The sequence below is a fragment of the Sus scrofa genome, chromosome 18 (genome assembly GCF_000003025.6).
Source record: "Sus scrofa isolate TJ Tabasco breed Duroc chromosome 18, Sscrofa11.1, whole genome shotgun sequence".
Classification (NCBI taxonomy): Eukaryota; Metazoa; Chordata; class Mammalia; order Artiodactyla; family Suidae; genus Sus; species Sus scrofa.
Genome location: NC_010460.4, coordinates 46,653,189 through 46,677,197, shown reverse-complemented (window position 1 = coordinate 46,677,197; position 24,009 = coordinate 46,653,189). Strand labels below are relative to the sequence as shown.

General features: G+C 41.0%; 2 long non-coding RNA genes across 5 annotated transcripts in view; one reads left to right on the top strand and one right to left on the bottom strand.

The window, feature by feature from the left end:
• Nucleotides 1-11,087, top strand: part of LOC102165006 — a 320,646-nt gene extending 309,559 nt beyond the window's left edge. For all 3 annotated transcript variants that reach the window (XR_002340479.1, XR_002340477.1, XR_002340478.1), the window contains one exon: nt 10,885-11,087. This is a non-coding gene — a long non-coding RNA (uncharacterized LOC102165006). The remainder of the gene's footprint in view (nt 1-10,884) is intronic.
• The window catches only part of LOC102164754, a 179,163-nt gene that overhangs the window by 15,288 nt on the left and 139,866 nt on the right, over nt 1-24,009 (bottom strand). The gene's annotated exons all lie outside the window — the stretch shown is intronic.

The following is a 24,009-nucleotide window of genomic DNA, read 5'->3' as shown; positions in this document are numbered from 1 at the left end:
AATTGGGGTGGATAGAAGAGAATGCATATGGGACTCTGCACTTTTCACTCAATTTTTTTCCCTAAATCTAAAACTACTCCGGGAGTTCCTGTTGTGGTGCAGCGGAAATGAATCCAACTAGTATCCAGGAAGATGTGGGTTCGATCCCTGGCCTTGCTCATTGGGTTAAGGATCCGGCATTGCCGTGAGCGGTGGTGTAGGTCACAGAGGTGGCTCGGAGCTGGCGTTGCTATGGCTGTGGTGTAGGCTGGCAGCTGCAGCTCCGATTCAACCCCTAGCCTGGGAACCTCCATACACCACAGGTGTGGCCCTAAAAGGCAAAAACAAATAAAGAAATAAAAACTACTTCCAAAAAACTATTAATTTAGAAAAAAGGAGTTCCCGTTGTGGTTCAGTGGTAATGAACCTGACTACTATCCACAAGGACACAGGTACAATCCCTGGCCTCACTCAGTGGGTTCAGGATCTGGTGTTGCTGTGAGCCATGGTGAAGGTGGCAGATGTGCTCAGATTCCTTGTTGCTGTGGCTGCAGCTCCAATTCGACCCCTAGGCTGGGAACTTCCATATGTCGGGGCTGCGTGCGCCCTAAAAAAAATTACTGGACTAGACCTAGATTCTAGATCTGGCTCTGTCATTAACCAGCACCTTGAGCAAATTGCAGCTGCTCTGGATCTTACAGACCAAGATGTCAGTACACGGCCCCCACCACGGGACATCCCGTAAGTCTGAGATAACGTACACTGGCCCGACTTTCTCCCTCGACTGAAGAGTGAGAGAGAGATCCAGCATGCCTGGGCCTCGGGTCCGTGAATGTCAACCCTGAGGCTTTGGAGACTTGGAACAAAAAAATCAAGATCCATAACATCGCTTCCCTCTTGCACGTGAGGTCGTTTTGCATTTGGGGCTCCCATTACCCGTGTGTTTGTGGTTGTAATTGTTGTTTGTTTAGAACAGGAACCAAATCCTGACTCACTTCATTTTAAGTGTAGGAGTTCCTGTCATGGCTCAGTGGTTAATGAATCCGACTAGGAACCATGAGGTTTCGGGTTTGATCCCTGGCCTTGCTCAGTGGGTTAAGGATCCGGCGTTGCCGTGAGCTGTGGTGTAGGTCACAGACAAGGCTCAGATCTGGCGTTGCTGTGGTTCTGGCGTAGGTGGTGGCTATAGCTCCGATTAGACCCTAGCCTGGGAACCTCCATGTGCTGCGGGTGCGGCCCTAGAAAAAAGACCAAAAAAAACAAAGCGGGGGTGGGGGGTACTGTTCAGTGCTAATTATTTTGCAGTATGATAGAAACTGGCACCCACAAAATGTGTCAACTTTAAAGGAATAGATGTGAGAACTAAAATATCTTCCTTCTACCCCCGGGTTCTGAGCTTACGTACTGAGCTGCCTGACAGAAAGTTGGCCTCTGCCAGTACCCCCAGCCACCTTGCACATGACAGTGTGACTGGCAGGTCTCAGGAGCCTGTTCAGATGTACCTTTATAGGCACAGGCAGCCTCTGGTGTCACTGAATCACCCCTTACCTCATTTTACTGCTGCATCCCTGCTGCTTCACAGAGCTACCCCAGACAAGGGTGAGGTCTGAACTTCTGTCACAGGTCTGGCTTTATCTTAATCCCTCACAGTCAATTAGCCTTAGCAGGTTCTAGCAGGCACAGTGTAAATAATAAAACCATCCTTTCAGAGTATTGCTCCTGAAAGAGGCAAATGCAAATGGAAAGTCAGATGAATAATTTCATTTTATATAAAAATATATGTTGGAAATCTATATTGTTCTTTGGATTATGCCTAATTTTTTCTGTCCAGTTTGGGTAGAAAAAATGTCACCAACCTTTACTTGTGTGTGAACTTTGCATATACACAACTTAAACAGATGTGCATGTTTATAATTTAAAGATGCACATGTGTAAAACATTCGATGGTGTATTTATTCACGCTGATGATTTAACTGAAAGACCCTGTATTTACATCTCTTAAGTGTGTTGTGTGGGAGAGTGCCACGTACTTTGTTTACAATGTGACATTTATGATGGAAAACCAGGTGGCTTGTGGAAGTTAGTTCTTCATGGGTTTTGAAAGACTTCCAGACCTAAAAATTCAGTGCCACTGAGAAGAAGGCGAGGAAAGGGGTAGAGGCAGGTAGGCAGGTGGGAAGTGAATGTTGATCTATTCCAAAATATTTAATGAGAGTAAAAAATAAAAATTAAAAAATACACCCCTCCCCGCCGCCGCCGCCGCCGCTTCATACAGATCACAAAACTTGAGACTAGTTTTCCCACCTGGGGAAAGAAGGAAGCTCTCTTTCTGTCACCGTGGATGTGTAACGTTTGAAAGAGGGAGCAACTCGGGGTAGGGACGGAAGGTAGGCAGCCTGCTCAGGAGCCTCCATTCAGCACTTCTCAACGAGGATTCCAGAAGGCCTGGCCTATAAATGCCTATATTGTGTCCCTGCTCGGCAGCCTCAGGCAGTGAACATTTTGCTTGGTCAGTCCACAAAAGTTTTCTTCTTGCATCCAAGATTTCAGGTTTTACTACCCACTCTGTTTGGAAAAATTCTAAAATCGGGAAGGATGTGGTCTGAAGTGTTGACGTGTTTAGCCACGTGTGGACGACGCGACTCCGAGAGATGAAGTGACGCACTTACCAGCTCTCAATGGCAGCTTCTCAGGTTTAGGGTCCAGGATGCGTATACGCCGCGCTGGCGGAGGTTCCTGGTCTTCTTCATCCTCTTGATGTGCCTGAGTTGTTTTTCGTTTTCTTCTCACCCTTCGAGTGTGTAGGTGCATCTGCCCTTTGGCACAGACGTTGAAAGCCACTCACAATTCCTCTGGTTCCCTCCTCTTTATCCGTAAGCGGGGCTTGTGCATCCAGCAGAGAGCCACCGAGGCTTAGGTTCCGTGTTCACGGAGTCTCTTCTCTTTCCCTCTGCTACTTTCCCACAGCTTTGGGGCCAAGGATCCTCCCAAGTGAGACATGCTTGTGCATAGACCAGTGTCACCAGGGCAGAGCTGGTAGGTCATATCAAGTCATTCTGGAAATACAAGCTGTAGGACAAATCTTCAAATATGGAAAGTAGAGACTCTCTCAGAACTTAAAATTGCTCTCTACTTTAAATTCCAACGGACACGAAAACAAACAAGACTGAGGAATTTTCTGTCCCACAAAGCTGCACAAAGTGGCCAGATCAGTGTGATGGGCAGAGGGAAGGGAGAATGAATGACTGCCTGCACCTCTAGTGCCCCCTTGAACATACTCATGCTGTGCAATCAGGTTAAAATAATCATCAAGGCAGCTTTAAGAAGCTTTAAATAACTGGGAAAGTTTATACACACAGGAACTGGCACCCCCGGCCAGTCTTCACCTGCTCCTCAGTCACAGCCTGGTACATGCCCCTGTGCCCAGCCTGGACCATGACCGAGGCGCCCCTGAGGGGTCCAGTCTCACAAGCCATGGCTGTGCACTCCCAACATTTATAAAAGCCAGTCGGCAAGCTCTGGTCTCTCTGGTCAAGACGAGGTACATAGTGGGAACCCTCCAAGATGGAAGGGGACGAGGGGCCTTGAGTCAAAGGAGCAGGTTTCAGCAAAAGTGGAGTCTGGCGTAAGAATGGAGGGTGAAGGAGGAGGGGTGTGTGCCGCAAGGAAAAAACATTTTCATGCCCCGCTTCCGTCTTCCTCCTTCTCTGTCCTTCCCCCCATCAAAGGCCGGGTTTGCGCAGAAAAAGCCCTGCTTCTCTACTGCGGAAAGCTGGAGAAGCCCATGCAGAGAAAAGGGGACGGTCACTGCCAGTCACCCCGCTCCATCCCTACAAACATCAGCACCACTGTCCGTCACAGCTGTGACGCTCATTCTCCCCATGCCTTTTGGGGGAAAGGAAAAGCTTTACCTAAAAGCAAATTTTAAATCTAAGGGAGAGATAACCCTGTGTCTATCTGGAGGACTATATTTCAGCTTGCAAGTAGTGCTGATGATGAGTCCTTTGTCCAGAATGGCTACAGCTTGTGGAAGGATGTGGCTGATGGTCCTCTGGCATTCCTAGGAGACTGTTCCCGTGCGCTTGGCCTGTGGGTTACAGAGAGGGTGAGCCCGCGCCCGCCGATGTGAACACGTTACTGATCTTTGTTGACGTGGGAACAATTAAGTCCTCGCTCTCTGCCGTCCTGGAAGACGGATCAGTCAGAGTTCTTTCCATACCAGTTTATCTGGGAGTTTCCACTTTAACCCTCATGCTTTTGCTGCCTCATCCAGATAAATAATTTCCTTCCTCCCTTTTCAATGTGAGCCTTAGCATCTTCTGTTCTTTGCGGCACCTGTACACCAATCTGGTGTCCCTCAGCTGTCAGAAATGGCATCAAGAGGTTCAGCTGCAGAGTCCCTTGTTCTGCCTACCTCTGAGAAGTCCACGAGGTGAGGTCCCAGGACCTGGAGATGTGCTGTGGGCAGGGGAAGTGCCACGTGCCTTGTTCTCCTCTTGGAATTCCATGGTACTCATAGTCCACACTAAAGGTCTGGAGACTTCTTCCCATAAAGAAGCCTGCTTAATGTCTGCGGCTCCGCTTTGCACAAACTTATTTCAGAACCCCATCTTTTGAGTCACGCCATCTATGGTTTGCAGAACTGCTGTTCTGAGGAGCATGTGTTGGGTGATGTCGCTGATCCACATGGTGGGTCTACCCAGGGTCCAGCTGCTTGGTATGTGCCATGCCTTGGGAAGCAAGCCCTCTCTACCCTCTTCACATTCTCTTCAGCCCCCAAGTGTACAGCAGCTCATGGTAATGCGCAAGGTGCAGACCTGGAGTGCCAACCCCGAGACCTCAGCCCTAACGACTCACAGAACTTCAAGCCATTCCTCCCGTCTGCTTTAGGGTGTTGAAGATGGACATAATCCTGCAAAATGATTTCTCCCCTTTTTCTTTAAGAAAAGAACTTCTAATTTTTGGCTGGACATGTAGCTACTCTGAGTAAAACTATAGTTCTCAGCCTTCCTTGCAGATAGGTGTGTAACTACAGGTAGTGCTGTGGGTAGCACCTAGGAACTGTACTTAAAGGAAGCATGCTCTTCTTACCCTTTTTCTCTTCTCTGCTTATGGAATAAGGATGAGATGTTAGGAGCTTGAGCAGCCACCTTGGGTCATAGGATGTAAGTTACATGCTTAGAAGGAGACTGGGTCCCTGACATTGTAGACTGAGATATCAGGTCCCAGATTGACACATCTGGATTTCTTTCATATGAAATAGTAATAGAGTCTTTTTCGTCTTTTTACAGTGGCATATGGAAGTTCTCAGGCTAGGGGTGGGAGCCACAGCTGCCAGCCTACACCATAGCCGCAGCAACATGGAATCCTAGCCACATCTGCAACCTACACCACAGTTCACGGCAATGCCGGATCCTTAACCCACTGAGTAAGTCCCGGGATCAAACCTGAGTCCTCATACACACTAGTCAGGTTCATTACTGCTGAGCCACAACAGGAACTCTGTATTCCAGTCTTTAAAGCCAGTTTTATTTTGGGTTTTCTGCCACCTCATAAGAATGCAGTTTTACTTCCTTTGGTCCCTCTTTCCAGCTAACCCCTCAGATCTCTCAAGGATAAACTAAAAGCCCAGATTACCTCCTAGAAGTTTCTCAGAAAGTTATCTCGACTGGGAACAAGTCAGCATCAGTTATGACCCCAGTGAAGCGTTTCTCTGCCCCCTCTGTCTTGAGCCTCCCCCACCCAAGACCTTTTACAAGGTCCACACCACGGCGATTAGCACATCATCCAACCCAGCCTGGGTGGTCTAGTCTGAGTAGCCATATGTTTTCCCACTCTTTGCCCCAAATAACCACTCCTGGAGTTTTCCAAACTTTTGGTCCTCATGTGTTCACTTGGCTGCATTCCCATCCACCATTAGTGCCTTTTCCACACGAATCATCCTATTTATTCATTAGTATGTACACATCATTTTTCTGATGGGTTCCAGGATGACATGGTTCAGATTCAACCTCACACAACTTCTAAATTAACACAGATACTCCAATCCACCACCATGACCTTGTCCGTCTACGCCATGTTTAAATCCATAATGCCAAGGCCAGTAATTCAAGCAAATGTGAAACTTGGACTATGTCACACTCACAGACACTCCCGGAGCTGGGCAAGACCCTAGTTCAGTGATCATTAGCTAGAATTTGATTCACTGAGTGAAACTAAAGTATCGTAATGTGCATCCAACCTAATGTGTGCTCTTGAAGTTGCGATGAATCTATTTTCATCTCTGTTTATACTATATGTGAAAAATAGAGGTTAATTATTTATGTATTATGAGGGTAAAACTCTGAGTATATGCAAGGGTTTGATTATAAATCTTTTTGTTTGTGCCTTTGTAGTAGCAGTTATCCAATGCCTGGGATTAGACAGAGTTGAGGGCACATGCTTCTCCTTGGCCATTAGACTGTGATGCTTATGGCAACGTTGCATCCTCTTGATCCCTAGCATAAAGCAGCAGTTCAGAAAAAGGCAGTGCTTTGGAGTTAGATAGCCTTGGTTTTGAATCTTGAATAGTAGCTATGGAACTCTGAACTAATTTCTTAATCTTGCTGAGACTCAATTTCCTGATCCACTTAAGAGGGATATTAATATACACCTCTTAATTTGTGTTGAAAATTAGATAGTACATGAAGCTGTCAGCAAATGGACCTGTGGTTAAATTACAGTGACCCAAGTATTACATGCTGAAGAAATATCTGATCAAATGGAGTTTGGGGGAAGCAAAACCCAACTTCCCTAATCTATAAATTCTTCTATACTTTACCAGGTCACCTCTCTAAGACATTCAGAGATTTGTTATTTATTTAGTCAAAAGCTTATACTATCTACCAGGCCCTGGAAGAGAAGCTAGGGATCCTGAAATGTGGTTGACATGGCCCTTTGCCCTCAGGGTGCTTGGACTCTAGTAAGGGGCTGGGTAGGGAAACCAGTAAGTGCTGCAGAGTTCTAGATGCTATGCTAGAAGTGATGTAGAAATTCAGTGAGTGCCCAAAGGAGGGGGTGTACACTCAACTTGAGGGATCAGGATGTAAAGATAGCAGAGGCACAGAAGTCTTCAAGGAAGAGGCTATTTCTGAATTGGACCTTGAGAAATAAGTCAGGATTTATCAGGAAGACCATCCTCAACCCAAGTAGCAGAGGGAGCAAAGGCATGGGAAGAAGTGCATCAGGCCTCGGGGAACAACAAGTAATTTCCCCTGGCTGAGGGTCAGCAGCGGAGCAGAGACCAGGGTGAGCTTGGTCCTCATCCTGCAAACAGCAGGGAGCTCAGTCAACAAAGACCGGTCACCACCTAAGACAGAAGGGCAGAGATACCCAGAGAAGAGACTGTGGCCCTGGCAACACCAGGTTTCTTAGTATCCAGAGACAGTGGAGCAGCTGTGCTCACCCACCCAGGTCAGTTGTATCCTGGCCTCATGCTTCCTCACAAATCCCCATCGATATCCCACGTTCCATTCCACCCTGTCCCATATCAAACATCATCCACTTGGGTTTTCTCTTTCCTCAGGAGACAGTTCTCTGCTAGCTCAAGGTTAATGATCTAATTTTTTGAATCCCAACATGTAAGTGTGTTATTTATTCCAAGTTGTATATCTACATTTAAACAGGAACTCTTTGGGTAATACTTCAAACCAAATGGAGAAAAACCCTAGTGATAGAACGTCCAGTACTCTGGACCTTGTATGAAAGGGAAATTTTTGCACAAGAAAGTGGTGTTTTACCACTAGTTCTGGGCTGCGAAGTCAACTACTTTCATGGTGTTCACTGCTGACAAAAAAGATTTTCAGAAAAAAAAAATTTTGCGTACAAACACTGAGAAAACGTACAGTGATACTTATAAGCACAATTACATACACTTTGGACACTATCCCAGGGACTGGCATGTGGTAGCTGCTTAGTCCATGATGAAAAGGAAAGAGGCAAAGAGGAAGGAAGGGACGATTGGATCCATAATCTTTTTTTACATGGCTTCTAGCATGAATTTGGCAGCTAAAAACAGATATTTTTCCACTCCTAAGGGGACAGAACAAGCAACGTAAATATAGACTTTATTGCCACTAACACTTTCATCCTAAAACTTGAAATATCTGAGTGTACAAAAAGCTTCATGTTGGATGCTCTTTGTTGGATGCATAGATCTATGTTTATAGAAAGTTGTAATGGGTACAAAGTCATATTGCAAAAATGATTCTTTTTTTAGAGATCTTGATATATCATGCCTCATTCTAACAAAATTTTCAATGCTGGATGTAATGTACATTATAATACTACTGTTCCCCATGGGATACAGCAATCAGAACTCCTCTGGTAAAAGTCCTAGAGTTAAGGTTAATGCACCAAAGAGCTGTAACTCAGTGACATTTAATACTGGCTGATGCAATATGAAAAATTTGGTAGCAGATACAGGCTCTTGAGAAACTTTCTTCAAACTTTGGAGTCCAAGCATTTCACAGACTGTTTCCTCCCCATACTCTGAGATCAATGTGGTTCTGACACCTTCCTCACAGATATACCATGATTTTGAAAAGACAACCCCAAAAGTCACGGCGGTAATGGTATTATTGTTTAATGGGTCGTTCGAGTCATAATATTATAATGAGAAATGAAACTTGAATTCTTTGAACTGAATTTTTCAGGAAAGCACTTTCAAACCCTTGAAAGGGAAACATCAAAGTTTGAAAGGCGGATATGAAAAAGGTTCCCCCTTTTACACCAAAGTGATACAGATTCAACCAGACACACATGAATAGTGAGCTTCGTGCACCAGCAAAGATGAAAAGGGAAAAGACACGTGCTTCTCCTCAAAGACTGCATTACAATTATCTTTCAGCCAGCCGAGGCCTTTGCTTCTGAAGTATTATTCCCGTCTGTCCTCCCTATTCCAAAAAGGATGGGATGGTACATGATTATTAAATGTGCTCTTTTTGTTTGTTTTTTTGTCCGTGCCTGTGGAATGTGGAAGTTTCTGGGCCAGGGGATCAAACCTGCACCACAGCAGCAACCCAAGCCACTGCAGTGACAATGCTGGATCCTTAACCCATTGTGCCACAAGAGAACTCCTTAAGTGCTCTTTTAAGATGTTCAACCTCTTTCAGGATAACAGGGAAACACAAATTATAACTATTCTGAGAAAAGATTTTTTCACCAATCAGTTTAGAAAACACCAAGAAGTTTTAAAACAGAATGTGTTGGTAAGAGTGGCACCCTCATACATTTCTGGTATGAGTGGAAAGAGGTATGACCTTCATAAAAAGCAACTTCGGAATATTTACCTGAGTTTCAATGAATATACAAGTTGATACAGCAATGTCACTTTTCCAAACATATTACCCTTTACAAGTATTTTACTCAAATGTAAAATAATGTATGCTACATATTATTGCACCATTATTATAGCAGTGAGAGTTTAAAAGCAATCTAACTATCCATCAGCAGGGGCTACCACAATAGGCACACCCATTAATTAATAATATGATGCTATAATGACTAAGGAAGCTCTATATGAGCACATATGAAATCAGAGGCAGATAAGTTTCTAGGTGAAACATATGAGGCATAGAAACAGTATGTGGTATGTTTCCATTTATGTTTAAAGAGGTATATGTGTCATATATATATATGGGTGTATGTATCACACATCTTCTGATCCCAGATCATGTTTATCTCATAATTGACATTTTATACTCACTGAACAACTCCCCATCTTCCCCTCTCCCCAGCCCCTGGCAGCTACATTCCATTCACTGCTTCTGTCAGTTTGACCATTTTAAATACCTCATATAGAGAGTCACGCAGTATTTGTCCTTCTATGACTGACTTGTTCTATTTAGTATAATGTCTTCCAGAGTTATCCATGTTATTGCAAATTTCATCAATAGATAAGTGGAATAAAGAAAATGTGGTATATATATTCAATGGAATATAATACAGCCTTGAAAAAGAGGGAGCTCCTATAATAGCATCTATTTTTTTCTTTTTACAGACACATGAAGCATATGGAATTTCCCAGGCTAGGGGTTGAATCAGAGCTACAGCTGCTGGCCTGCACCACAACCATGGCAACACAGGATCCAAGCCACATCTGCAACCTATGCTGCAGCTTGCAGCAATGCCAGATCCTTAACCCACTGGAGCAAGGCCAGGGATTGTACCTGTATCCTCACAGACATTATTCCAGGTTGTTAACCCACTGAGCCACAACAAGAACTCCTACAGTATTTTTTAATTGCAGTTATTCACATTTGCCTCTTCAACTGGAATGTGAGCTCTGTGGAGAGAGATCTATTCATCTTTGTTTCCCCACAACAGCCATTCGATAGAGATGTTTAATAACTGACCATTGATTAAAGAGCCCCTTCAGAGCAGGTGCACCTAAGTCCACAGGACCAAACCATCAGCCTCATCTGCTTTGCAAGGCCCAAGCCTTTTCTGTGGAGAGTCTGATCCATTTACATTTAAAGCAATTAGTATAAGGAAGGACTTATGCCATTTTGTTATTTTTCTTTATAACTTTTACCTTTTTGTCTCTCATTTTCTCCATTACTCTCTTCTTTAGTGTTAAGTTGATTTTCTGGTAATGAACCATTTTGATTCTCTTCTCATTTCTCTTTGTGTATATTTAAGTGTTTTTTAATAGTTACCATGGGAATTATACTCATCTTAGGTTTATAACATTCTTGTTTGAATAGATAGATACCAGCTTAACTTCAATAGCATACGAAGTCCCTATTCCTGTAAAATTCTGTTCTCTTATGTTATTAATGTCACAAATTATATCGTTATATATTGTGTGCCCTATAACATAGATTTATAATTGTTTTGTATGCCTTTATCTTTTAAATCATGTAGAAAATAAAAAGTGAAGTCGCAGAACAAAACAAAAACTCTCTCTTCAAACTGCTGTCTCTCCCTGCCGTGTGAGGACAACAGTGGAAAAGCAGCCATCTGCAAGCCAAGAAGAAAGCTCCAACCAGAACCCAGGCATGCTGGCACCCACATCTCAGATGTTTATCTTCCAGAACTGTAAGAAAATAACATATCTGTTGTTTAAGCCACCTAGTCTATGGTATTTTGTTCTGGCAGCCAGAGCTAGCTAGGACAGGACTAAGTGGTCCTCTGAGCCAACCTTCTTATTTTACACAGATCCAAAGGGACACAGAGCAGACCAGGATCAAAACCCAGCCCATTCTCTAACCCACAGCCCACAGCTCTAGCCAATGAAACAAGCTTGCCAAATAGTGCAGAATGAAAGAACAGGCAGAAAGCAAAAGTATATTTTTCTTAAACATTTCGATACCTTTAAACTCTTTTTTAGACTAGCTTTGAAATAACATTTAACTGAAGGTCCAAGGGGACCTCCAGAAAGGTGTGAAGTTGAGAATTTGGCTTACAAGGCTTCCAAAGATGAGAAAGGGAGAGGCCTACCTTTTGGTTATAATGAAATTGTAATTACAGCGTTGTGAGTTATGCAAAGGAGAGCAGACAACAGGATTCACAACCCCATGAAATTTCTTGTATCTGTATGCAAAACTGAATGAACTAAAACATGTCAGAGCTTCTCTTTAAAATCCTCTGTTGCAAGCACTACATTACATGAGAATGGTATTTTACACCTCACAGTGCGCTTCTACATAACATAGTCTCAGGGAACCCATGCAACAGCCAGCAGAGGAATTTAGCATCCATAAGTGATCAAGCAAAGTCACACAGCTGCTGAGAGCTAGAACTGACACTTGAATACTGTGTGTGCATGTGAGAGAGAGAGAGAATGACTTGGGGTGGGGTTGATCCCACTTCACTATATGCTCTAGAGCTGCCTCCAAGAAGTGTCGTAAACATTCAGACTAAACTACCAGTAAAAGGCCCGGTTTTAGTTCTGCCATCAATTCATGGTCAGCTTGGGCCAGTCACTTAGCCTCTAGTTCTCTGTTTCTTCAACTATGAAAAAAGTGTGTTAAATAGTTTTGTCTTTGATTCTCTTTCCATTCAATCTGTGATTTTCACAATTAATCGCAATTAGATACAGAAAATCAAGCCATGTTCTGAGGGAAGGACATTGAAAGCAAAGATCTCAGGAATATTCAGCAGTGTGCCTTTCTCCAGAGGTGGCCATTTTGGGAAAATCTGGCCACACCTGTCAGTCAGCTGCTGAGAAGCCCCAGGGCAAACAACATCCAGGTGGGATCACAGACCTGCCCCTCAGTAAACAGGCTGCCTAAAGACCCTCAGGCACACAGCTGCCACTAATTCCAGCCAGAGACTAAGCCCCACCCACCAGAGGGATTAGAATCAGCTCCACCTACCAGTGGGCAGGCATCAGCCCCTCCCATCAGGAAGCCTACAGCAAGCCCCCCATACCGACTTCAGCCACAAGGGGCAGACACCAGAAGTAAGAGAGGCTACAACTCTACTATCTGTAAAAAGGTCACCACACCAAAAAACCTATAAAAATGAAAAGACAGAGAACTATAACTCAGATGAGGGAGAAAGGAAAAACCCCAGAAAAACAGCTAAGCCATTAGGAGATTCTCAGCCTCCAGGAAAAAGATTTTAGATTGTTGATGCTAAAGATGATGCAAGACATTGGAAACAAACTGGAGGCAAAGATGGATAACTTACAGGAAACACTAACTAAAGAGATACAAGATATCAAACTGAAACAAGAAGAGATGCAAAATACAATAACTGAAATAAAAAATTCACTAGAAGCAGCTAACAGCAGAATACAGGAGGCAGAAGAACGAATAAGCGAGGTGGAGGACAGATTAGTGGAAATTATGGATGCAGAACGAAAAGAGAAAAAAGATTGAAAACAAATGAAGAGTCTCAGGGAACTCTGGGACAATGTTAACCACACCAACATCCATATTATAGGGGTGCCAGAAGGAGAAGAGAGAGAGAAGGAGACAGAAAAAATATTCCAAGAGATAATACTGAAAACTTTCCTAACGTGGGAAAGGAACCACTCACTCAAATCCAGGAGGCACAACGAGTACCATACAAAATAAACCCAAGGAGGAACACCCCGAGACACATACTAATCAAACTGACCAAAATTAAAGACAAAGAGAAAATACTGAAAGCAGCTAGGGAAAGAAACAAGTAACATACAAGGGAACCCCAATAAGGTTATCGGCAGATTTTTCAGCAGAAACGCTGCAGGCCACAAGGGAGTGGCATGATATACTTAACATGATGAAAGGAAAAAAATCTCCAACCAAGATTACTTTACCCAGCAAGGCTTTCATTCAGATTTGAAGGAGAAACCAAAACCTTCACAGATAAGCAAAAGCTGAGAGAATTCAGCAATGCTAAACCAGCCTTACAACAAATACTAAAGGAACTTCTCTAGACAGAAAGAGACAGCAACAGGAAACCAAAATTCCACAAATGACAAGGCTCACCAGTAAAGGTATATATACAGTAAAGATATGAAATCATCCACGCACAATTATACCACCAAAATCAGAAATCAAGAGAAGAGGTGGGTACAAATGCGGACACTGGAGATGAACTTGCAATTAGGGAACAACTTAAAACATCTCATATACATATAGACTCTTATATCAAAATTTCAGAATAACTGCAAACCAAAAATCTACAATTGATACACAAACAAAGAAAAATCAACTCAAATACAACACTAAAGATGACCATCAAACCAGAAGAGAGAGAACAAGAGAAGAAGGGAAGAAAAAAGAGCAGCAAAAACAAATCCAAAGCAATTAATAAAATGGCAAGAGAACATACATATCAATAATTACCTTAAATGTTAATGGACTAAATGCCTCAACCCCATTCTGGCTGAATGGATACAAAAACAAGATCCATACATATGTTGTCTTCGAGAACCCACTTCACTTCTAAAGAAACATACAAATTGAAAGTGAGAGGATGGAAGAAAATATTTCACACAAACGGGGATCAAAAGAAAGCGGAGTAGCAATACTCATATCAGACAAAATATACTTTAAAATGAAGAGTATCTTAAGGGACAAAGAAGGTCATTACATAATGATCAAAGGATCAATCCAAGAAGAAGATATAACAATTTTAAATATCTATGCACCCAACACAGGTTCACCAAATATATAAGGTAACTGTAACAACTTAAAAGGAGAAAGACAATAACACAATAATAGTGGGGACTTTAACACCCAATTACAGCAATGGACAGATCAACCAGACAGAAAATCAATAAGGAAACACAGGCCCTGAATGATGCATTAAACCAGATGGACTTAATAGATACTTATAGGACATTCCATCCAAAAGCAACAGAACACACATTCTTCTCAAGTGCCATGGAACATTCTCTAAGACTGATCACATCCTGGGCTACAAATCCAACCTCAGTCACTTTAAGAAAACTGAAATCATATCAAGCATCTTTTCCAACCACAATGCTATACAACTGGAAATCAACAACAAGAAAACTGCAAAAAACGCAAACACGTGGAGACTCAACAACATGCTACTATAAACAACCAATGGATCACTGAAGAAATCAAAGAGGAAATTAAAAAATACCTAGAAGCAAATGACAATGAAGATACGACACTCCAAAACCTATGGGATGCAGCAAAATCCATTCTAAGAGGAAAGTTTATAGCAATACAAGCCCACCTCAGGAAACAAGAAAAAGCCCAAATAAACAAGCTAACTTTACATCTAAAGCAGCTCGAGAGAGAACAGACAAGACCTAAAGTTAGTAGAAGGAAAGAAATCATAAGATCAGAGCAGAAATCAATGAAATAGAAACAAAGAAAACCATAGAAAAGATCATAAATGAAAAGCCATTCTTTGAAAAGATCAACAAAATTGATAACCCCCTAGCCAGACTTAGCAACCAAAAAAGAGAGAGGACTCAAATCAGTAAAATTAGAAATGAAAAAGGAGAAGTAACAGGGACACCACAGAAATACAAAGGATCATAAGAGACTACTATACACAACTATATGCCAATCAAAAGGAAAACCTAGAAGAAATGGACAAATTCTTAGAAAAGTACAATCTTCCAAGACTAAACCAAGATGAAATAGAAAAGATGAATGGACCCATCACAAGAACTGAAATTGAAACTGTGATTAAAAAACTTCCAACAAACAAAAGTCCAGGACCAGATGGCTTCATAGGCAAATTCTACCAAACATTTAGAGAAGAGCTAACACCTCTCCTTCTGAAACTATTTCAAAAAATTGCAGAGGAAGGGATACTCCCAAACTCATTCTATGAGGCCACCATCACCCTGATACCAAAACCAGACAAAGATACCACAAAAAAAGGAAAACTTCAGGCCAATTTCACTAATGAACATCAACGCAAAAATCCTCAACAAAATACTCGCAAACCACACCCAACAATACATTAAAAGGATTGTACATCATGATCAACTGGGATTTATCCCAGGGATGCAAGAATTCTTCAATATCTGCAAATCCATTAGTGCAGCTGATGAACTGACTTACAGTTTAACAAACTGAAGAATAAAATCCATATGATCCTCTCAATAGACACGGAAAAAGCCTTTGACAAAATCCAACACCCATTTCTGATAAAAACCCTTCAGAAAGTGGGCATAGCAGGAACCTACTTCAAATAATAAAGGCCATATATGACAAACCCACAGCAAACATCATTCTCAATGGTGAAAAGCTCAAAGAATTCCTGCTGAGATCAGGAACAAGACAAGGATGCCCGTTCTCGCCACTACTCTTCAACATCGTTCTGGAAGTCCTAGCCACAGCAATCAGAGAAATAAAAGAAATAAAAGGAATCCAAATTGGAAAGGAAGAAGTAAAACTATCCCTATTTGCAGATGACATAATACTATACCTAGAGAATCCTAAAGACTCTAAAGAAAACTGTTAGAGCTCATCCATGAATTTGGCAAAGTCGCAGGATACAAAATTAATACACAGAAATCAACAGCATTTCTATGCACTAACAATGAAAGAGCAGAAAGAGAAATTAGGGAAGCATCCCGTTTACCATCGCATCCAAAAGAATAAAATACCTAGTAGTAAACCTATCTAAAGAGACAAAAGACCTGTACTCTGAAAACTATAAGTCAGTGATGAAAGAAATCAAAGATGACATAAATAGATGGAAAGATAATACCATGCTCATGAACTGGAAGAGTTAATATTATCAAAATGACTATGCTACCTAAGGCAATCTACAGATTCAATGCAATCCCTATCAAATCACCAAGGACATTTTTCACAGAACTCCAACAAAATATTTTAAAGTTTGGAAGCACAAAAGACCCAGAATAGCCAAAGACATCGTGAAAAAGAAAAATGGAGCTGGAGGCATCAGGCTCCCGGACTTCAGACTATACTACAAAGCAACAATCATCAAAACTGTATGGTACTGGAACAAAAACAGAAATCTAAATCAGTGGAACAGGAGAGAAAGCCCAGAATTAAACCCACACACCTACAGCCAACTAATCTATGACAAAGGAGGCAAGAATATACAATGGAGAAAGGACAGCTTGTTCAATAAGTGGTGCTGGGAAAACTGGACAGCCACATGGAAAAGAATGAAATTAGAGCACTCCCTAACACCATACACAAAAATAAACTCCAAATGGATTAAAGACCTAGATATAAGAGCAGACACTATCCAACTCTAGAGGAAAACATAGGCCAAACACTCTCTGGCATAAACGACAGCAACATCTTCTCAGATCCACCTCTTAGAATATGACAATAAAAACAAAAATAAACAAATGGGACCTAATCAAACTTAAAAGTTTCTGCACAGCAAAGGAAACCCTAAACAAAATGAAAAGACAACCCACAGAATGGGAGAAAACCTTTGCAAGTGAATCGACTGACATGGGATTAATCTCCAAATTTGATAAACACCTTCTGCAGCTCCATACCAAAAAAACAAACAACCCATCCAAAAATGGGCAGAAGATCTAAACAGACAGTTCTCCAAGAAGACATACAGAGGCCCGAAAAAAACATGAAAAGATGTTCAACATCACTCATTATTAGAGAGATGCAAATCAAAACCACTCTGAGGTACCACCTGACACCAGCCAGAATGGCCATCATCAAAAGTCTACAAACAGTAAGTGCTGGAGATGCTTGGAGAAAAATGAACACTAGTACACTGTTGGTGGGATTGTAAATTGGTGCAACCACTGTTGAAAACAGTATGGAGATTCCTCAGAAAACTGAAAATGGAACTACCATTTGATCCAGCAATCCCACTCCTGGGCATCCATCCAGAGAAAACCACAACTCGCAAAGACATGTACTCCATTGTTCATTGTGGCACTATTTGCAATAGCCAAGACATGAAAACAACCTAAATGTCCATCGACAGAGGAGCAGATAAAGAAGATGTGGTACATATACACAATGGAAGATTACTCAGCCATTAAAAGGAACAAAATACCAGCATTTTTAGCAACATGGATGGACCTAGAAATTATCATGCTAAGTGAAGTCAGCCATACAATGAACACCAACATCAAATGCTTTCACTGACATGTGGAATCTGAAAAAAGGACAGACGGAACTTCTTTGCAGAACAGATGCTGACTTACAGACATTGAAATCTTATGGTCTCCAGAGGAGACAGTTTGGGGTGTGGAGGGATGTGCTTGGGCTGTGGGACGGAAATCCTGTGAAATCAGATTGTTATGATCATTATACAACTACAGATGTGATAAATTCATTTGAGTAATTAAATAAATAAATAAAAATTTAAAAAAGAAAATCAAGCCAAATCTCTTCCAAAAAATTCTGATCCCTGGACCAGGTTTCCAGGAGGTTGACACTATTCATACTGCATTTCCCCCAGACTCTTCGGGGGGACATAGAGAGGAGACCTGCAACTGGTCTGAATGCTGCAGGAACTAATGTCTGGCCTCTCATTCTAGTTAGAGTCTCGGCCTGTGACCAGAGTGGTCAGCATGGAGGAGGTAAGTCGGGACCAAGTATGCAGAAGACCAAATGCTTACTCCATGGAGTCCCACAAAAGGCACATTTCCCAGACACTCTTACCTACGGAGATTAAGGTCTTCTGAGATCCTGCCTGATTTAGACCCCTAACACTAGTCATTTCAGGCTAGCAATAGTCCTAGTTCAATAAATACCCAAATCTGGAGTTCCCTGGTGGTTCACTGGGTTAAGGATCTGGCATTGTCACTGCTGTGGCCTAGGTTCAGTCCCTGGCCCAAGAACTTCCACATGCCATTGCTATAGATAAAAACAAAACCAAAAATTGTATTAAATAAATATCTAAATCATAGTCATAGGAAAGCAACATTTATAGCACTGAAGGTTGCTTTATCATGGCAACATCTATATTTATTAACGATATTTATCACTAATAAAATATGGAGAGTATGAAGGTTTAATGTGTCATTCCAATAGTGGTCTTTAACACAGACTGTTCTTAATCAAGTTCAAGAGGTTTCCTCAATGGCTCCATGTCTTTAGAGAAAGTGAGAACATCCCTAAAGAAAGACTTTTCTTTCTTTTTTTTTCTTTTTTTTTTTTTTTTTTTTTTTTTTTTTTTTTTGTCTTTTTGCCTTTTCTAGGGCCGCTCTTGAGGCATATGGATGTTCCCAGGCTAGGGGTCGAATCGGAGCTGTAGCCACCGGCCTACGCCAGAGCCACAGCAACGCGGGATCTGAGCCGCGTCTGCAACCTACACCTCAGCTCTTGGCAATGCCGGATCATTAACCCACTGAGCAAGGGCAGGGACCAAACCCGCAACCTCATGGTTCCTAGTTGGATTCGTTAACCACTGAGCCACGATGGGAACTCCGAGAAAGACTTTTAAACCATGTTTTCAACAAGTGAAAATAAAGTCATTGTCAAGAAAAGATGAGGTTTAAAAAAATAATTATTAGGATATATTAGCACTGGCTTTCAAGTCTTATGTAATTCTTATATGCTATATTAATTCATACTTGCACATATAATGGAAGTTTCAAGGACTCTCAAGCAGTAGTCTTCTTATCAGCAGACGTACAAAAGGAGATAACAGGAAAATTCACTTGTCAGAGGAAATGCAATTTGGAACTAAAATAAAGCTTTCAAAATTTCAGCCTTGAAGTACCACCATCACAGTTTTTTGCCTTTCCATTGTGTTCATTACAATATTATTTACTTAACATTTAACTTGATGTTCATACTAAACAATAAAATCTGTGAAATGACAAGTTCAATATGTAAGTCGTTTCTTCCCAAACACATTAAACCATATAATAGCTATTAAAAACATTCATTCCAGAAACCCTTAAAATTAGACATTATGCACTTACACCATGAGTTGATCTGTAACTTTCAATGTTTGTTGGCTGCCATCTGGATTTCATTAATCATTCCCTTATAATACTGAGTTAATACAGATACAAAATTAATATGTATACAAAAATGAGTATTACCCTGCCATGATAGTCATCCTAGGATAGGAAGGAAAACATTAGAATTAAAAAGTATCATAATGCAGTTAGTGGCACAATAGAGGTTTTTATGAAGCTTTAAGCAGGACAGAAGAGAAAGCACTTAATTCTGTTAGGGAAGCTTCAGGAAGAGGTAGCACTTCTTAGCTGTAGAATGTTGAGAAATCACTCAACCTCTCTGAACCATACAGATGATAAGCATGCAGTGCTACAAGGTATCTAGAAGAGTGGCTTTCAAACTTTTGGTTTCAGGGCCCCTTTATATGCTGAGAAATTATTGAGAATCCCAAAAAGTTATGTGGGTTAGATCTATCTGTATTTATTGTATTAGAACTTTAAAGTCTTTATTGTTCATAAAAATGACAATAATAAACACAGGCTAATATAAATAAAATTTTTTATTAAAATCCCTCCTGAGACAAAGTTTACCAAGTGAAATAAGCTAGTCATAAAAAATAAATACTATATAGTTCCACTTTTACATGGTACCTAAAGTAGTTAAATTCATCAAGAAAGTAGAATGGTGGGGGAGGGCCTGGGGAGGAAGAGACAAATGGGGGTTGTTGTTTAATGGGTATAGAGTTTCAGTTATGCGAGATGAAAAGAGTTCTAGAGATTGGTTGCACAAATGAGAATGTATTTAACACTACTGAGTGGTACACTTAAAAATAGTTACGAGTGTTCCTATTGTGATGCAGCAGAAATGAAACCTCCATGAGGATACAGGTTTGATCCCCAGCCTCGCTCGGTGGGTCAGGATCTGTAGGTCACAGATGTGGCTTGGATCCCGAGTTGCTGTGGCACAGGCCAGCAGCCATAGCTCCGATTCAACCCCTAGCCTGGGAACTTCCATATGCCACAGTGCTGCCCTAAAAAAGACAAAAAAGAGAAGTACATGTTGTTTTGATTGAAGTATGTAAAGAATATCCAGCTTCCTGGTTAAGTGTTAGAAACATAAGGAGTATTTTGATAACTTTATCAGATAATTGTGGGTCTTCTTTCATACTACACCAAAACCCAACAAGTAATAGTTTCTTATGGTTTGTTATGTAGTGGAATATGAAACTATGCAACTTAACTTTAGCTACTCTGTTACATTAAAATCCATTTTCTACTTGAATGACCGTTTTACCCACGCACGATTTTTTTTTAACATCAAACATAGGTTATTGGGGAAATATGGATTCACTAAGTTATACACTCTTCCAAATGTTGGCACATTTGAGTTTACAGTTTTAAAAAGTTACATGTTACTAATACCTCTGTGCCATCAGAAAAGTCTTGAGGTATTCTGAAGCTATTGAGCTGGTAGTGATGAATATAGTTTTTCCAAAATTCTAATTTCTCTTGAAAGCTCAGATTTACTATTAGCCTTAAACATTTTCAGTCATTTCCTTGGCACAGTAAGCTTAACTTATTTGTTCTTATAAAAAGATATACTAAATATGCCAACACTAAATATCCTAGTATGTCTATTATATTTTCAAGTGAAAATGTGGCTTCATGAAAGTATTAACTATTCAGCTGACAACTCAAACTATCACAAGTCTTGAGCTTTTCTTCAAGACGACCACCGTGCTCCAGTGTGCAGAAGGGCTTCCATGCATGTCCCAGTTTGTCTCAGAATATTCAAAATATGTGTGCTTAAAGGTCAAGATGTAGTAAAAGTAATAATTTTTTTGCTCATTCACTAAGGACTTCTTAAGTGAAACTGGCTTTCACCCCTGAAAGTATGTGCAGTGAAGAACACAGCGGCCACTGGTACAGTTTGATGCCAGCCCTTGATTCTTGCTAAGGAGGCTGTAGGCTTACCTGCCATTGTTTTTGCACCTTTGGTGTAAATATCAGCCAGTGAAAAAAGGCAGGTACCATCTTAATATTAACATGAAAAAATTTTAATCTTGTGGGTCCCAGAAAGCAATCCATGAAGCATGTTTTGAGGGCATCTGATCTAGAGGGTTCCCACTGAAAAAGTCCTGAAAAGATGGCTCTAGAGCAGATTCCCTGAGATGGTGTCCTGGCTTTGTCACTGGTTGTTGTGTGTGTTGGGCAATTAATTAATTCTAGTAAGCCTCTGCTTCTTCATCTCTGTGTATATGTATATGAAGTAAGTTTGTTGTTGTTACTACTGTTTTTAACTTCTGCTCCTTTGCAAAATGCTATACCTATTAAATGTCCAATAACTGCTGCTGCTGAAAGAGTAATAACCTTCCCATTTCTCAGATGATAAGTTTCTGTTTTTGAAAGCTCTGATTTCAGAGCAAATCACTAAAGATACCCTCAATAAATGCTTGTTGACTGAAAAAAAAGAGTGATGTATAGAAGGAGGTCATTGTAGGAGTTCCCCTTGCGATGCAGCAGAAACAAATCCGACTAGTATCCATGAGGATGTGGGTTCAATCCCTGGCCTCAATCAGTGGGTTAAGGATCCAGCATTGCCATGAGCTGCAGTGTAGGTTGCAGACATGGTTTGGATCCTTTGTAGCTGTGGCCGTGGCATAGGCCGGCAGCTGTAGCTCCAATTCGACCCCTAGCCTGGGAACCTCCATATGCTGCAGGTGCAGCCCCTCAAGAGCAAAAAAAACAAAAAAATAAAAAGGAAAAAAAGAAATAACTTGTTGCAGATGTCTCTTTATTTTTTAGCTATTATACCAGAAATGCTTCAGCTCTTAAAATACTCTACTTGGTCTTTATTTATTTTATAATTCTATAAATGAGGATTATAAAAATAAATAAAGACCAAGTAGAGTATTTTAAAGCTAATGCTTGAACATAATTATTCTGAAAGGGATTCTAGACCAAAGACAACCCTAGAATGGGACCTTCAATACTAAAGAAAATTAAAAGTAAGTGGCATAGAGCAATAAAACAAAAATTATCCAAGCTGGTTCTTGGGCATCTCTAAGAGAGCATTGCAATTCTTAAATGTTTCTATCAAAGAATGATATTTTTCTCCCAAGAAAAATGTAAACTAAACGGGGGAATCCCCAGTTGTTAATCATATTATGTCTTAGTTTAGGCAAGAGTCATGACTTTCACAACCATTGACCACAGAAAGTTTTATCCAAACAGCATAGAATTTTCAACTTCAAAATCTATAGGCTGGTGGATTTCAAGGAATAAAATCATTGCAAAGTTACTACGTTTATCGTATTTCAAGCTGAGTGTGTAAATAATGAAGGTTGAACTCAGAAAACAAGGCTGATAATTCCGTGGTGACCAGCCAGACTCCCGTTCCCATCATTTATTCCTATGTTGATAGACTTCCCCAGGAAGCCTGGGAAAATAACAGAAGTAACTCAACTTCCCCCAAGAGAAAAGGTTTCATTTTTTTCTTGGCAGATTCATTCCTAATCACATAGCGGGGAACCATCATTAACATCTGGATATTCAGAAAGAGCCACTGAATTATGATAAAAATGTTTTTCAAATCATCGGCCTAAAACTCAAATGATCTACAATGTGTATGATGCTTTTTTCTCCCTTTAGTCAAGAAGATAAATGGAGAAATGCTTTATATTTCAACTTCCAATACACATTTGTTTCTAATCTGGGAAAGTTCATGTCTGCCTACTGTACTTCCATATCAAAGACTGATATGTCAGCTTCTGCTTCTCTCACCATGAGTTTCTTCCAAGAGTACAATTTTTTTAGCAGTGCAATTACTGCAAAAATTAACTCATTCAAAATGATCATAAGAACTATTACTGGGCTATTTCTCTTTTAGTATAGTTATGTGCTGTTAGATTGAATAGTAATTAAGAAGATCTAATTCATGTTTAACTAGGCTCTTCCTCCTCTAAACAGTTTCTAAAACTTACTTGTCATGACTTATTTCAAACACATAATCATTATAATGCTCTTCGCCAAACTTCATCCAAGTTCTCAACATTAGGAGCTACTCCTCGTTCTATTGGGTCAAGTGCACTTGATAAATATAAGGCACTCCTCTATTTAAAACCCTCTGATGGCTTCCCATTGCTCTCGGGACATGATACACAGTCTTACATGACCCACAAGGCTTTGCTTGTAGACCCATCAAAAGCAGTGTAACTCAGGTGAAAAAAAAAAAAAATGGTTTGGGAATCCCCACCACGAATGGACAGGTTAAGATCTTTGCAAACAATGTTTAATTAGCTAACACCTATTTCAATCTTCTTGCCTTAATAATGGGTACCAACTTTGCACTGCTCTCTGCTACCTGCCTGCATGAATAGCCCCAGCCCCAACCCATCACCAGCTCCGGCCTCCTCTCCCATACACGCCCTATCCCTAGCCTTCCTGAACTAAGGCTCTGCCCAAAATGATCTTTGTTTGTGTTTTAAGCAAATCCTACTTAACCTCTGAGTTTTCAGCGTAAGAGTCAGTCTTCAAAGAAACTCCACCCAGTTTTGCCTCAAACACACTCAGACTGTCCTCCTACTCTGTCACACTGACCACACGGTACATAATTAGCCATGAGGTAGTCCATGTTTTATATCTGTCTCCCTGCTACACCTCATAAATGCAGAGATTGGGTCACTTGGCTGGCATAGCCG